Genomic DNA, 16746 nt, shown 5'->3' with positions numbered 1-16746 from the left:
TGGTGTGTTGATGCAAAGGCATACGAAGACCATCACAAATGCATAAGTATATGGCTACACTAATTCAGATTTTAGTGGAGATCAAGACGAAAATAAGAGTACTACATAATACATATTTATGATCGAAGACGCTCCAATCTCATGGAGCTTAAGAAAGAAAAGCATTATGGCTTTATCGTCATGTGAAGCTGAGTATGTGAATGCATCATATGCAGCATGCCAAGCAGCATGGACAAAGATGTTGCTTGAAGAGCTTAAGATAATGGAACCTAGTAAAATGAAGTTGTTTATCAACAACAAGTCAGCTATCGACCTAGCGAACCTTCTAGTGTGTCATGGTCGAAGTAAGCATATAGAGAGAATATATCATTTTCTAATGGATCAAGTCAACAAAGGAAAGCTTAAACCTAAGCACTGCAAGACAGAAGTGCAACTAGCTAACATACTCACCAAACCCTTGAAGAAAGTCAGGTTTAACGAGTTGAACAGAAGCATCAGGATGAGAAGTCTCGAGAACATGAATTACATGGTGTGTTAGAAGTTATAATTAAAAGTTTTGAATGAGCTAGCATTCGACTAGGTCGAAGCAGCTAGTCAAAGTTTTCGTAGTCAGTTGTATTCGACAGATTCAAATACATCATAAAGTAGTATCGAAATGTAACTTGTATTTTTTTATTTTACATTTTGTATGTTTTGGGCTTGGGTCGGTTTGTATAGTTTGGGTATGCGCTTTAGTTACCTATATAAAGCGTTTTGTATGATGTAAACATATAACTTCACTCAATCCTAGTTTCATAATTCAGTTTTACATATTTCTCTCTTTTCTCTCTTCTTCCTCTCCATCTTTCATCTTTCTTGAAAACATTTGTTCCAACACGTTTTGATGGATCATGGAGAGATTTTTACCATCGTTCTTGCTAAATTCTCAATGATCAGTTCTTTGCGCCTCGGTAGCATTTTTATCTAATACCAAGAAACCATTATTCATGATTTCAAGCATATCTTGAAATCAGACTATAACCCTCATTTATGCACACCATCTATCATAGTATTTTTCCTTTAAACACTAGTAGATTGGTGGGAATTGATTGGAGGTTGTGCTTCAATTCTCCATGAATGAAAGTTATCACTACGCCAAATAAGGGAAAAGAGGGCGCTTATTTTGGCCTATAACAGCGCTTTTAAGCGCCCTCTAAAGTGGCGCTGGCATAGGTAAAGACAGCGCTTTGTTTTCCTGGAGAAAGCGCTGTCTAAAGTGGCCTTTTAAGGGCCACATTATAGTGCGCTTTCAGAAAAAAGCGCCCTCTGGAGTGGTCCATAAAGGGACACCTTAGAGGGCGCTTTCTGGAAAAAGCGCCCTCTAAAGTTGTCAATGTAAAGTGTTTAGAGGGCGCTTTCTGGAAAAAGCGCCCTCTAAAGTTGTCAATGTAAAGTGTTTAGAGGGCGCTTTCTGGACAAAGCGCCCTCTAAAGTTGTCAATGTAAAATGTTTAGAGGGCGCTTCCTACAGAAAGCGCCCTCTAAAGTGTTAAGCGCCCTCTAAAGTTGTCAATGTAAAGTGTTTAGAGGGCGCTTTCTGGACAAAGCGCCCTCTAAAGTTGTCAATGTAAAATGTTTAGAGGGCGCTTCCTACAGAAAGCGCCCTCTAAAGTGTTAGTTATTTTAAAAAAAATTGTTTGAAAAACAGTGGATATTTAATTGGTAACTTGTTCGCATGCTGCAGAAGTGTAAAATTCATATTGATTTCATCCTTTAATCCAATGTTATACACCATTAATCCATTGATATATACAACATGAATCCATTTATATACAACATTAATCCTCCATATATACAACATAATATATGATTCTTTGATCAACAATATACAACAACATATTCATGATTTAGTAAAAGTACAACAACAATATACAACATATATACAACAACAGCATACAACAACAACATTCCATACATATATGTACAACAATATACAACTTAGCTATATGATTCTTTGATCAACAATGAATTGACACAATTCATCCTTCATTTCATCCAAATGAGCTCTTGAGTAAGATTTGTATTCCTCAAAGTACTACAATTAAGAGAATAAAACATATTCATGATTTAGTAACAAATTAGATGAAATATCCGATAATATTAAAATAAACCCTAAGTTATTATTCCATACCATTTTTGGGATGTCTATACGATTCAACGCAATGATATCTCTCATAAATCTCAATACAAAAAATCCGCAATCGACCGAATTATTTTGCTGAGGACACTACACAGAAAAACAAACAATATATATATAGTTAATTTCTTACAAACACTATTATAAGCAAAAAAACAAACACTATTATAAGCAAAAATAAGATACTTAATATATACCTGAACTCTGATCCAGGTAATGTCCTTCCTATTGCGATAATTCTTTTTCGATCTAAATTTTATTATTGCCCTAACAAAATAAAAACGTATATTAAGATCAATCTGACAGACATAATTAAATATACAAATACACACGAATATTTAGGGGAATTTCACTTACGCGTAAACCGTCTTCTTCATACTCGGATATTTACTCCAATCACCTGATAACGAATCGAGATAATACACTATTAGTCTCGAAAGATCCATAGCAACCAACACCCAGTGACCACTGTAAAATAAAATAAAAATTTAGATGAATGAAAATTTTCTACGTAAAAGATATACATAGATTAGAATGAAATTATTAGAAAGAAAATCTAACCCATTGCCAGAATTAAACGGTAAAAAATACAAACTGGGTGTAGTATTATCGCCGGCCGCCATGAATCTATCGACTAGATCATTCTTTACGGATGTTGGATTTTTCGTTATTAACGTTGCGTTGATACGGGAAGCAGCAATAAAATTGAAACGGTTACACAATTCAGTTCCCCGCAGCAATGTTACATACATATACCTTAAATAGAAACATAATAAACATTAGACTACTCATTGAAATGTGTAAATAAATTGTTCAACTAAGTAAATTATAGATTGATCGGAGTACCATATGTATGTATGAATGACAGCGATGCCCAATTCGTCGTGTTCAAAAAGTTGTTGCATGTCCTCCTTTGCAATTATTTCTAAATGAGCAGCTCCGAAAACACCTTCATCAAAATCTATACTACGAATGGCCCCGTGCATAATATCGGACTCATTCACCATTTTCTCAAGACGCATCATAATTTGAGATTTTGTCCCGGACGTCGTTGGAGGAATATCGTTACCAGCTTTTTTCAACTTTCAACCGGGAACCTAAAAATTCATATAAATTAAATCATGTTTTTGTGATGCAACAGAATCGTTGCGTATATAATTCAATAGGTATATATATTTGTACCTCTTTTAGAGATGCAACCGACTCGATGCGTCTTGAAATCCCTTTACCAGCTTTATGCGTGGGTCTTGTAGGAGTCTAACATTACCATATAATAAGGATTGATTAAATATCATAATTGTAGCTGAATTGAAATGTGAATACTAAAGATTCATAATCATTTAGAACATATATACCTCGGCATCTAGGAAAATTAGATCTGACGGCCATCCAACAAAGGATTCGACTGCTTCTCGCATCAACGTTGTCTCTGAAACAACGTCAGGTAATGGTAGAAGCGCGTCGGTATCTAATACAAGGTCAACCGAAACTTTCATATATCCCACCGGGAGGGGATTATGGTGAAGTAATTCACCCGAAGTGTTGTGCACTTTTCCCTTGCCAACCATGCGATAAGTTGGTGACGATAGATACAGCTGACAAGGTGAAATGCCCTAAACCAATAATAAATGTTATTGTTAACGTGTATATGTGTCAAGTAAAAAAGTGCTATTTTAATTTCATAATAACATATATAATTACCTCGGGAAATTTCGGTTGACAATTGATACTAGCTCGGTCACTAGTATCTTTTGCCTCGGAGGCGCACCTTTCCTCTCTATACCTTGCATTCTCGTTTTGCAGTTGGAGTACTTGTGCCCTTAACTCCGCCAAGGTCTCCATCACCTCTTTGTTGGTAGGATTTTTTGTTTTTGGTTTTTTATAAAATGACGACGGAGTCACACCAAAACCCTTACCCCTCACACGACCGGAATACTCAGGAATATTTAGTACTCGACTAAGTACGCTCCTGCAATCCTGAACCTCGGTTGAAGGTAAGGTTTGGGATAAAGTCTCCTGAAATATTATTAAAGGAGATTAAAAATGAATTATATGTCTAACAAAATTTTCGATATAATTAAAGAAATAATGTTACATATACTTACACATTCGTCATAAACAGTTTGGACCGCTTCAACGACAGCCCCATCCTTCCCAACCCGAGCAGCCTTCCATAATACGTGCTCTGGAAGAGATGTTGCGTCACTTTTCTCCTCGGCTAGCTACACATTGAATTAGATTATAAGATCATCAATTATAACATATTGTGACAATGTATAAGCTCATAGCATTTGAATATACTCACAATTCTTTGTTGTAACCGTGCATATCCCGTACGCCCTTTTTTGTACGGATACGCGGGTTTTGATGCCCTTTTCCGATTTATGTCGCTTACTTCCTGGATAAAAAAGTTTAAGGCATATTAGAACCAAGTAACAATTAACAATTGTATAATACCATAATTAATAGACATTACATGGAATTTTTCGTTTCTTCGTTTGGCGACAAAGTTATTCCATTCATCGGCTGAAATAATCTCGGCATACTTCATTGGTCGTTCTCCTTCAACAAATTTTCCTTCCTCATCCTTGAGAAATTTGTTGGACAAAAAGGATCGAAATCCTCGGAGTCTTTTTCCGGCCAATTGAATACAATATTTTTGCCGGCTTTCATCGATGTGAAAGGATCTCTAAAAAACATACACATGGAGTGTGTTATTATAAAGTAATACTATAACAATATATGGTCAACAAATAGTCAACAAAAAAAAACATATAACAATATATGGTAAGTACCTGTATCTCCGACCATATTTTTTCTTTGCCAACCTTCATGTCCGGACTTCTCCAATTATCACATGTAATCGGAATATGTTGTCGAACAAGGAAACCAATGTAACTTGCCAACATTGAACCGTTAGGCTCAATTAGTTGGTCTTCAGCACTCCAATGTACTTCAAATTTTACACCCTTGTCTCTTGCACGAATGATTGACTTCATAACAGTCAATCCTCGTTTGATTTCTTTTTCAACATTGTTACGTGATCCATTCGCGTCATGGGTATCGTCTTGGTTAGCCATTTTATCTGTAATATAGAAATGATTCAATAAGACCCAAGTAAGACAATGATTCAATACGTGAACACATTCATATACCTTCCATTTCTCTCATGTTACAACAATCTAAACTCTTTTTTTTTATCATTATTGAATACAAACTCACACACACCTACTGCATGCAAAAGACCAATGCAAACTTATGGTGTTTGGAACATGAACAAACTTGCATCCATAATCATCAAACTTCCAAGCACAAGCTCAAACACACTTCAAATGATATCAGTTTTCAATCAGAAATAAAAAACTCAGTTTGCCCTAAACAACATTAATCAACATAATGCACAAAATGTAAAACTAAGTTTAGAAAATGCCCTAATCAAACACATGAAGAAAGTGAACGGTAACGATGGAGAAGAGAAATACCTTCAAGGTGACGGTAACGATGGAGAAGAAAGTGAACAGTGACGGTGGACGTGAACGTGAACGCAGCAGCAGAAAAAGGCGACGGCGACGATGACGGTGAGGGAGGGAGAACGAACGGAGGACGAGAGTAATCGCAGTAGAGAGTAATCGTAGTAGAGAGAAAACCCAGTTACGTAAACGAAATAGCTTATAGAGAGGGAAAATAAAGAGACATGCAGTATATGTTATAATTTTAATGTTTACTAAAGGGGACCTTAGAGGGCGCTTTTGTAAAAAAAGCACCCTCTAAAGGGGGCCTAAGAGGGCGCTTCTGAAAGCGCTCTCTAAGGCTTTCCAAAAGCGCCTTCTAAACTGGAAATGTACATGGACTTAGAGAGCGCTTTTTTAAAAGCGCCCTCTAAGGGTAACCTTAGAGGGCGCTTTCACTAAAGCGCCCTCTATTGTTGTCCCTCCATTTCCTCATTATTATTTTTTTGCTTCACTTTAGAGGGCGCTTTGTTACAAAAGCGCCCTCTAAAGGGGGCCTAAGAGGGCGCTTCTAAAAGCGCTCTCTAAGGCTTTCCAAAAGCGCCTTATAAACTGGAAATGTACATGGACATAGAGAGCGCTTTTTTAAAAGCGCCCTCTAAGGTTACCCTTAGAGGGCGCTTTCAATAAAGCGTCCTCTATTGGTGTCCCTCCATTTCCTCATTATTTTTTCGCTTCACTTTAGAGTGCGCTTTGTTACAAAAGCGCCCTCTAAAGTGCGCTGTCTATTCCAATAGTATGCTTCTTATTTTTTCTCTTCACTTTAGAGTGCGCTTTTGTAATAAAGCGCCCTCTAAGGGGCGCTGTCTATTCCAGTTTTTGGCGTAGTGTATGGATTGAACCGATGCTCTAGATACTAATTTGTTTAGTGACTTGGCTTTTAAATTATTTCACAAATTGAGAAATTAAAGAGAGATCGAAGCAAATTTAAAATTTGAAAGAGTTGTAAGTTTATTGAACAAATTGAGATACACATACAAGAGAGGGAGGTATTTATACAATTAGAGAAGTCATAACAAATTTAACAAATCATAACATTTAAGTTATGATATATTGCTTGTGTTACAAGTCACACTTTGCAACACTTTCAAAATGTTAGTAACAATAGTGCACGAAACCCCATAAAAATTTGTCGACAATCACAACATCATCATTATTCTTGTTACTCTTTATTTTACAGTTTGATAATTTCCACCTATGATTTGTGGAAAAAATGTTGACTATACTTTCAACTTTGACCTTTGTTTAAACTCTGATTTTGCAAAAAAAAAATTCTTCATTCATGAAACCTACAGATGCATCACATGTTTTTTAACATAATCATTACGTTTTCTCACAAAATGGTGAAGATAATTATAATTTGAGTGATAATCATTTGAATATGTTTGTTATGATGACCCTCATGAAAATTCTTATAATGTTCGATTCCCAATTGAAAATCAGTCTGCATGTTGTAATGTTAAAGTTTGTATCATTATTTTCTACTAATGAATAAAATTAAAAAGGTTACACTTAGATATTAGGAGAAATACTTGCATGAAAATACATTTAAATCTATATTCTTATAAATATCCATAATGTGTTTGTTTAAGGCTTAAATAGTTTTTTGGTCCCTGTACGTTAATGAGTTTTTGAAATTGGTCCCTATATCTTCTTTTTTTGTCTGAGTCCTTATATCCCACTTTTGTGTTGACGTTAGTCTCTGGGATTAGAATTATGTTAAAAAAATATTGACTTGACTAACAACGCACAGGTGGAAATGATTTATATTTTTCTGTGGTTAATTTTTTTCTTCAAAAAATGGTCCTAAGATGGTTCAAACCATGAACTTTATATTCACAACAAAGATGCCTCTCCATTAAGCCATTTGTGTTTCTTATTTCATATTTGCAACGCATATGTATATATTATATAATGGGAAGGAGGACTAAATCTAAAAATAAAATGATTTTGCAATTTGAACTTCTTCTTCTTCTTCCTCTCCTCTAATATGTATTCTTCTTTTTCCTCTGCACCTTCATCCATAATTACGTATTTAGTTGGTAACTTTGCTCTATTTGAAATTCTCAATACATAACTTTACTCTATTTCATTTAATTTAGTTGTTGTTTCTAATGATAGGAGATAAGGTTGCAAGCTTCATCACCTAATAAAATTGGTAGTGAATTTTTATTGTACAATGATAGTCTTTGGTTTGTATGATGGTTAGAGATGAATTTGGGGTTTGAAAAAATTCAGGGTTTGTATGATGGTTAGGGATGAAGATATAAAACAAACCCAAAATTTTTGATTAAATATTTCGGTCCTATAAATTGGCGCATTTTTGGTTTTAGTCCCGGTAACCTAATTTTTTTTTAGTCAGTAATTCTGAGTTTTAATTCATATTTTCATGCCCAACCTTCATACAAACCCAAATATTTTTTAGATCGATGAGAAAATATGTGCTTGTTTATGAGGTATTCATGTATGTTTATTTAGTGTTTCACCATTTCAAACCATAATAATTTTTGGTAGTTTGATTATGTAACTTAATTATTTACTCTTTCTCTCACAATCTTCACCATCATCTTCCATTAAAGTTTCATCTTCATGTTTATTTTTGAAGTAGGGTTTGAATTCTTAGTTTCTCAAAGTACCAATGTGATTTTTATGTATGCATGGTGGTGAAACATTTTCCAAAACAAATACACTTATGCAAGTGCACTCATGCATTTTATGTATGCAATTAGTATATACAAACTTTTATGTATGCATGTATATACACTTACGCAAGTGCATTCATGCATTTTATGTATGTTATTATTGTTATCATGTTCATGTTTCATGAACATCAATTAGTGTAAACAAGGACTTCAAGTGCATGATTTGTTTCAAGACCAAGAATTGAATATCAATTTTCATGTATTACAATTTCGGTGCAATATTTAAACGAAGTGAGCTTATGACTGAGTGGCAAAGGTGCAGTTTCGGTGCAATATTATTACAAATTCGTAATAATATTGAAGTTTTATTATAGAATATTAAACGATAAAATTATTTTTTATTATTATTTTGAATTAATATGATTGAATTCAAAATTGTAATGCTATTATTTCATGTATTTCGTTAAATTTTAGATTAAACATGTTTCCGACTATTATTTTTTACTAATGATCCAATTTACTTTCTTAACTTTTAAAAATACCACTTTGATTCATTAATTCTGAAAACTTATCAATTATGTCATTAGTCTTTTCCATTCAATTTGTGCTAATGTGACCAATAATATATAAGATTTGACTTTTGTGTTGAATTTAGCGACCGGAAAATTTGTCACAGGTTTTCTAGATTCTAAAATTTTCTTCATCTTCTTCCTAAAATAAAAAGCACCATAAAATTTCTTCTTCCTTAAATTGTTTTCACCTTCTTCCTTAAATTTTTATGGGTAATGCTAATTTGTGCCCCAAGAACACAAGTTAAGAGATAAATATAGAAATAAACTATTGAAAATTATATATTGAATTTATTAGAATCTTATAATTAATAATTTTATTTATTTTTTCAATACAGATTTTTTATTTGTGGGTTTCTTAACATATACCCTTGGGACACAAGTTAGCATTACCCAATTTTTGTTGATCCTCTTATATTTGAGTCTTACAATGAAATGAAGAAGCTTTAAAAACACACATTCATCCAAAACTAAATTAATGAGCTAGAAGAAAGTGATTTAATAATCAACTACTATAAAAAAAAACGGTTACAAAAGAAATCAAAATAAAAATCCATGATACAAATTGACACAATGTCCAAAAAGTTTCAGAGAAAGTATATTGAAAAACCCAGAATCGCTTTATAACATTCATCAAACCAAAACCATAATTTATAAATTAAAAATAAAAATCATCAAGAGAATTTTTGGTACAATCGAGTTGCTGAATTCCTTTTAATTTTAGTCTTTGTTGTTGTTGTTTCACTTTCATGTAATGGACCAATTTTGTAATTCATTAATTATTATTATCTTTTAATTTTATCATTTGTCTATGAAACAAGAGTAATTTTGGATGAAGTGGATTTCTTTCCTGAGAAGAATATAGTCCATTTATAAATGACCAAACACTGAACCTACAATCAGAGCATCATCATCACGTAGATGCATAGGTTTATTTGATTAGTTCCATTGATTTTCCATTTTGCTAATTCATCTGGTCATAATAATATTTCATCATTTATTTTCAGTTAATTAATTTTTTTTATTTATGTTTTTATTTGATATTTTAGTTTATTTGCGAAGTGGATCATTACACATTTTAAAGATTTTTTTAGCTTTGGTTTATTTTCAGAGTATTTTCTATATTCTTCTTTTGTGGTATTGTTTTTGGGTTTGTTGGTAGGTCTGTGGACAAAAGGGAAGGTGATATGGTGAGATTATTCAATGGGAGATGAAAAAACACTAATTTAAATGGTTATGATTTGAATTATTTGGGTTTTTATGATTTGGATTTTTTGAATTTGGGAAGGAAGATGAACAATAATTAAAATTCAAAAAATATTTTAATGATTAATTTTTTTATGGTTAAATCAGTAGCGGGTCTAAGCCACATGTTGTGTCACATCATTGTCACGTAGTTTTATAAATTGATTTTGACTAACATAATAAACGAAAAGGGTAATACGATCTAATATGCTGAAATAAGGAATTAAAATAATCTTTTTAAAATTGGACTCCAAGTCAGGACGAAAAATTGTATTTAACCTAATTTTTATTATAAAATTTATATATAAATATTTAATATATTTTGATGTTATCTTTAATTATATATATATATATATATATATATATATATATATATATATATATATATATATATATATATATATTAAAAAATTTCTATATGTGTTTATTAATATATTTATTTTTATTGAATAAAAATTAATTTAATAAAATAATATATGGTTAAATATGTTTGTGATTCTTCTAAATATCTCATATTTTATTTTTACTTTCTTAAATGATTTCCTTCAAAGAATGGTCATCCTAAAATTTTTCATCTACACTTTTGGTATTTAATAGTAAAATCATCGTAAAAAATATCGCTAATTCAATCGCTAAGTAATAAACCGTCGCTAAAACTGTTGCTAATTCTGTCGATAAGTTGTAAAAATCATCGCTAAGTTGTAGAGGGACCAAAAGTGTGAATGAAATTTTTTAGGAGGACCATTCTCTGAAGGAAATATTTTGAAGGATTAAAAACAGAATTTAAGATATTTAGGAGGACCACAAACATATTTAACTCTAATATAATAAGATAATGAGACTATCAATTTCTTAATTAAAAATGCTATTTTATTTCATTTTGTATTTTTCAATTAGTGTAACTGCTAATTTATCAAACACTCAAATTAACTTATCAATTATCAGTAACTAACTATCAGTTACCAACTAACAACTATCAGTTATCAATTAACAACTATCGGTCATCAACTATCAACTATCAATTGTCAAATATATTTATTAAACAAAACCTAAATTGAATTGAACTTAACATTACACCGGAAATATGATAATGATCGATTGAGGTGAAACAAAGACATGATAATGGCAGAAGATAGATGAAGAAAGAGAAGAATGATATGAGAAAAGCAGAGGAGTATGTGATAAACATGGTTTTAAGAGAGGGTTTGCAACCATGAAAACGACAACAATAAAATGATATTGGCATGTGTCAATACCAATATCGTTATTCGTCTATTTTGTATTAAAGAATATATTATGATTAATTCACATCGCGATGACCGTAATTAAAGTCGTAATATCTGTACCGATCAAAATCGAGAAGGACTTTATGTGACCACAACGCTTTGTTTTTTAAAACCTATTAAACATATAAGAAGGAGAAGATGAACATTCTTATTTATTTAAACAAATACTAAGGTAGTTAAAGAGTCAACAATTTTTTAATTAAAGTTACTTTTTAATAACTCAAGTCACTTTATTAGGGTAATTATTATTTTTTCCATCAAAGTCAAGGTAATTAGCTCTAACTGATATAGTTAAGGTAATTAATTTTAATTAAGATAATTGAGGAAGTTAACATTAATGTAGTTAATATTAATTAGTGGGTCAATTAAGACAATCAATACTAATTAATTTTGGTCTAATTTAATACGTCTAATACTAGTATAAATACATTGTCTTTTGATAAATCAAATACACATTTATTCAATTATTCTCACAGTTTTACTTTGTTTTGCACTAACAAACTGGTATCCAAGAGACCAATTTAATTTGTAGGAACAATAGTGATTGGAACTAGGTTGGGAAACAACATTTTTTCAACAAATATATCAATTATTGATGAAAAAAGTTGGGACAGACGGTGCAAGAAAAAAAGAAGAAGTGATATTCAATGTTCAAGATATGAATGAATATGTGAATTAAGGTCTTTAAGATGAGGTTGAAAGTCCAATAGAAACTCAGCGTGCAACCTTCAAAGAGTCAAAAGATAAAGATCAAAAGGCTTTGTTCTAATATATTGACCAATTTGTTGATACAAAGGTATTTGAAAATATCTCAAAAGTAACGTCTTAAAATGTAGCTTGGGATATGTTTGATAAGTATTATGGTGGTGATGCAAATTCAAGAAGGTGTGACTCCAATAACCGAGAAGGCAATATGAAATTTTGCAAAAGAAATAAAATGAATCAGTTGCAGACTATTTCTCAATATTGCTTGCTTTGACAACTTAGATGAAGAGATAAGGTAAAATCTTATCGGAACAAGTGATGATTGAAAAGGTTTTTCCCACTCTCACTCACCAATATGACATGAGTGTAGTGACAATCACTATTAGAAAAATAATATCTAGCATTTGCTATTCTTCAATGCTATAAGTCAAAAACCGACGCTACGACATATTTAGTGTCAAATTAGCGTAAATATCGGGGCAGCCAAAATGGCTCGAAGCTAAAGTGTTAGTGTCAATTAAGAGCAGTTGTGTATATCTTAGTGTCGACGTAGCCGAGTATAGGCCAAGGCTAACATGAATCCAACACTAAAAAATCAAATTCTAAAAGTCAACAAAAATTGAATAGCGTGGGTTTGACTGAGGCTAAAGTCAAACTCTAAAAGTCAACACAATAACACAACGTCGGATGAGCCGAGACTAAAGTAAACTTTATAAAATTAATAAAATCTATTAGCTTCGGCTATATCGAGGTTAAAGTCAAATTCCAATAATCAACAAAACATATTAGCCTCGGCTAGGGTGACGCTAAAGTTAACTTTTAAAATTCAATAAAATATGTTAGCTTCTGCTAAAGAGAAGCTAAAGTCAAACTCCAATAATCAACAAAAATATATTACACATCATATCTTCCACCATGAAATCAATTAAAGACTCTTCATGGTGATGTTTGTTAGCAACACTACACTATTGTATTCACATAAGGTTTGGTTCTCTTGTCCCGTGCCAATTAATTAATGATCAATTATGCTCGATGATTTAGAATCAATTTATCAAGTAATTTGATAGGCCCATAACCAAGGTGTATAGGAGAAGGAGCCCACATACACCCAGTAACAATGATAAAGGTCCAAATGTGTATCAGAAAAAGAAGATGGGAGACATATAGTTGGACAGGGAAGAGAGATATCAAGAGTGAGACTCTTTTTGTTTTTCTCCCTTACTCTTACTATAAGGAGTTAACATCATTTCATACAAGTCATGTCTTCTATATCACCATATATCATAACCAATTATCTATATATAATACAATTACGACAACAAGAACATAATTCTAAAATAGAATTGACACAAAGTTATAATTATATATAGAGGCCACAATGATATTTATATACAATATTTCTCCATGTATTGAGGCCACAGTGATATTCATATAAATGGAATTGACATAAGAATTGGAACAGAGTGGTAAAATGATATTTATAGTTTTGATTTTAAAAAAAAAAAGGCCCAACAGAGTAACATAACAAAGACTATTTACACTAAGTGAAGCTAGCTACAACATCAGAATAAATGACTTAAAACAAATTCAATTCTCTTGTAGTGCATATATATTTGATTAAAAGTAGTTACGAGAAAGTGTTGACATAAAATTCATATCGATAACAAAGACATTTTAAGTGAGATTTCCCAAATTTTCCCTTTAGTCCAAGAAAGCTTGACTTAATTTCAGGTTAACAAAAGTCTTTCTTAGTAATGCAAAATAATTATATAAACATAAAATTAGCATTGATTAGAACACTTCATGAGCTCATACACATTTTCCTACATAACATTGTGTCTAAAGAAACAAACTTCAAGCACCAAAGTAGATATGTCAGTTCAAGAAAAGCTAGCAACAAGTGGTAACCCCGGGAAGGAAAACATTTAAAATTCATAATTTTGTTATACTAGTATTAAATAAAATACCAATTGACAATAACTAAACAACTCATACATCAGTTTCAATATTATTCACCAATATATAAGATCTCACTTGTGATGTGTCCATGAACCATGGAATATGTATGATAATGTCTTAAACTCTTGAAATTCATTTACATGTGTTTATAATAAAATGTGAAGTAACCATTTGATTTTCATTTAAATATGACAAAAGAAATCCACGCAGAAATCATAAGTTGGAACTTGGAAGATATTGAGTTGATTACCTCATTTAAACATTATTTTTCTGAAAATGTGTGGCTAAGATAGAGATTAAAGAGTATATTTTATATATCGAAAAATCATTTTTCACTAATGTAATTAGTTAACTTAACTTTTTTTCTATTTTTTAAAATAAAAGTAATTATAATTATAATATTATAAAAATTATCTACCACAAATATGTATCTTGTATATAATTTTTATAATATTATGATTATAATTATTATAAAAATAATATCTTGTATATAATATTATAAAAATTATATACAAAAATTAAAAAAATTAAAAAAAAATTTAGTGTTATAAAAATTATATACAAAAACTAATTATAATTATAATATTATAAAAATTATCTACCACAAATATGTATCTTATAATTTTTATAATATTAAATTATAATTATTATAAAAATAATATCTTGTATATAATATTATAAAAATTATATACAAAAATTAGAAAAATTAGAAAAAAAGTTTTAGCATTATAAAAATTATATACAAAAAATAATTATAATTATAATATTATAAAAATTATCTACCACAAATATGTATATTGTATATAATTTTTATAATATTATAATTATAATTATTTTTATTTAAAAAATAGAAAAAAAGTTAAATTAACTAATTATATTAGTGAAAAATGATTTTTTCATATATAAAATATACTCTTTAACCTCTATCTTAGCCACACATTTTTAGAAAAGTAATATTTAAACAATAAAATATGATAAATTATAATTGATTTATAATAATAATTATTTTAATTTGACAATATTATTAAGTATTAATTTCAATTATATACTTGGAAGATATATTTTAATTTCACATTAATATTTAATCCAATTGTGATCTATCGTTTGAAATCACAGGTAGAGATTGCAATTTTATAATAGTAACTAAAATAGATGTTTTAAAGATATATTTTCATTATTAGTATCCATTATTTATTACAGTTATTTATATGCTTAATTAATATAATTATTTATATCGGTTAATTATAATTATTGAAAATTCTTAACGGTTTTAGTATTAATAATAAATGTTTTTCAAATACCACTTTTATAATTATAGTTTTATTTTAAAAACATTTATTATTAATACTAATTATTAATTAATAATATCTGTGTAGACTTGAATATCAGAATCAATAACATTTCTGTAGACTTGAAAATCATTTATTAATAATAAATATATTTAAATTAAAAAATAATAATTCCTTCAATAACTTGATCAACCATTTGACCGAGTCCACACTACATGAAAACATTTTCAGCAAGTCGTCCATCCATTGAATACTAAAAAATGGACACTTTAAAAATTTAATTTTAGAATAGGATATATAGAGAATAAAAATTAAAAAAAAAAAAGACAAATCAAAAAAAAAAATTCTAATTTAATGGCACTTTTATGATGGTCACCACTTCCCCGGCACTTTTACTTCATTAGAACAAAAATAAGCCAATCCTACAAAGAAATTAAGAATCATTTATCAATTATTATAAGGATAAAAAAATACAAACAAATCATTAAATATAATAATGGTAGGATTTTGCTTATATTGAGACCATTGAAGAAAATGGTTGTTCATGAGAGCAAGTATCCAATACTCACTACTATTATCATCTAGTTTGACTATAGATATGAGTGCATTCTCATAACTCACAAGCCAAAAATATTGAAACTAGATGTTAAATCACAAACTGACAAACCATTAGCATTATGGAAAACCGCCCAAATTGTCAGTACAAAACATGGCCTTGCAAACAAGTTGAGGATATTTACACTTTAAGTAAAATATTATTTTCCAATATTTGTAAGATGCAATTTATAAAAACTATATAACTTAAAAATAAAACCTGACGTTTCTCTGCACTCATCCAGTAGAAAATTATGATTAACTAGAGCACAATGCAAAATTGAAAACACAAATATATAAAAGGTAAATGATATAAACAAAAATTAAACATTTTTTACAAGCCTATGCCCAAAAGTCCGGTAAAATCTTACACCGGAGTAAAACAAAAATAAAAGAGAAAATTTTGTAGTAATGTTTATGCTTATTTTGAAACAATTATGGTAAAATAAAATGAATTTGTGCATTTTTTTTTGGAAAATATTGTGGCTATACAACAAATTCAGAATCTGACTGCTATTATGATTGTAAGGACGACAGTTGCACATGATGAAATTAGTGGAGATAGCATAACTTCTATTATCCTCTTCATAGGGGAACTTATGAAATAATCTGAGTGTTACATTGATGAAGCTTAGTGGGTTTTTCGCCTCGTTGCTCATGTGTGTAATTTTTGATTGGTTATGAAGTTGTTCATTTAATTGCATTTGCAGTTTTGCACCACATGGACATATTTTGTGTTGTTATGCTAAGCCAAATATAGCATGATATTGTTT

Source organism: Lathyrus oleraceus, chromosome 2, assembly GCF_024323335.1.
Source record: "Lathyrus oleraceus cultivar Zhongwan6 chromosome 2, CAAS_Psat_ZW6_1.0, whole genome shotgun sequence".
In the NCBI taxonomy this organism is placed as follows: domain Eukaryota; kingdom Viridiplantae; phylum Streptophyta; class Magnoliopsida; order Fabales; family Fabaceae; genus Lathyrus; species Lathyrus oleraceus.
This window is presented reverse-complemented; position numbering follows the sequence as displayed.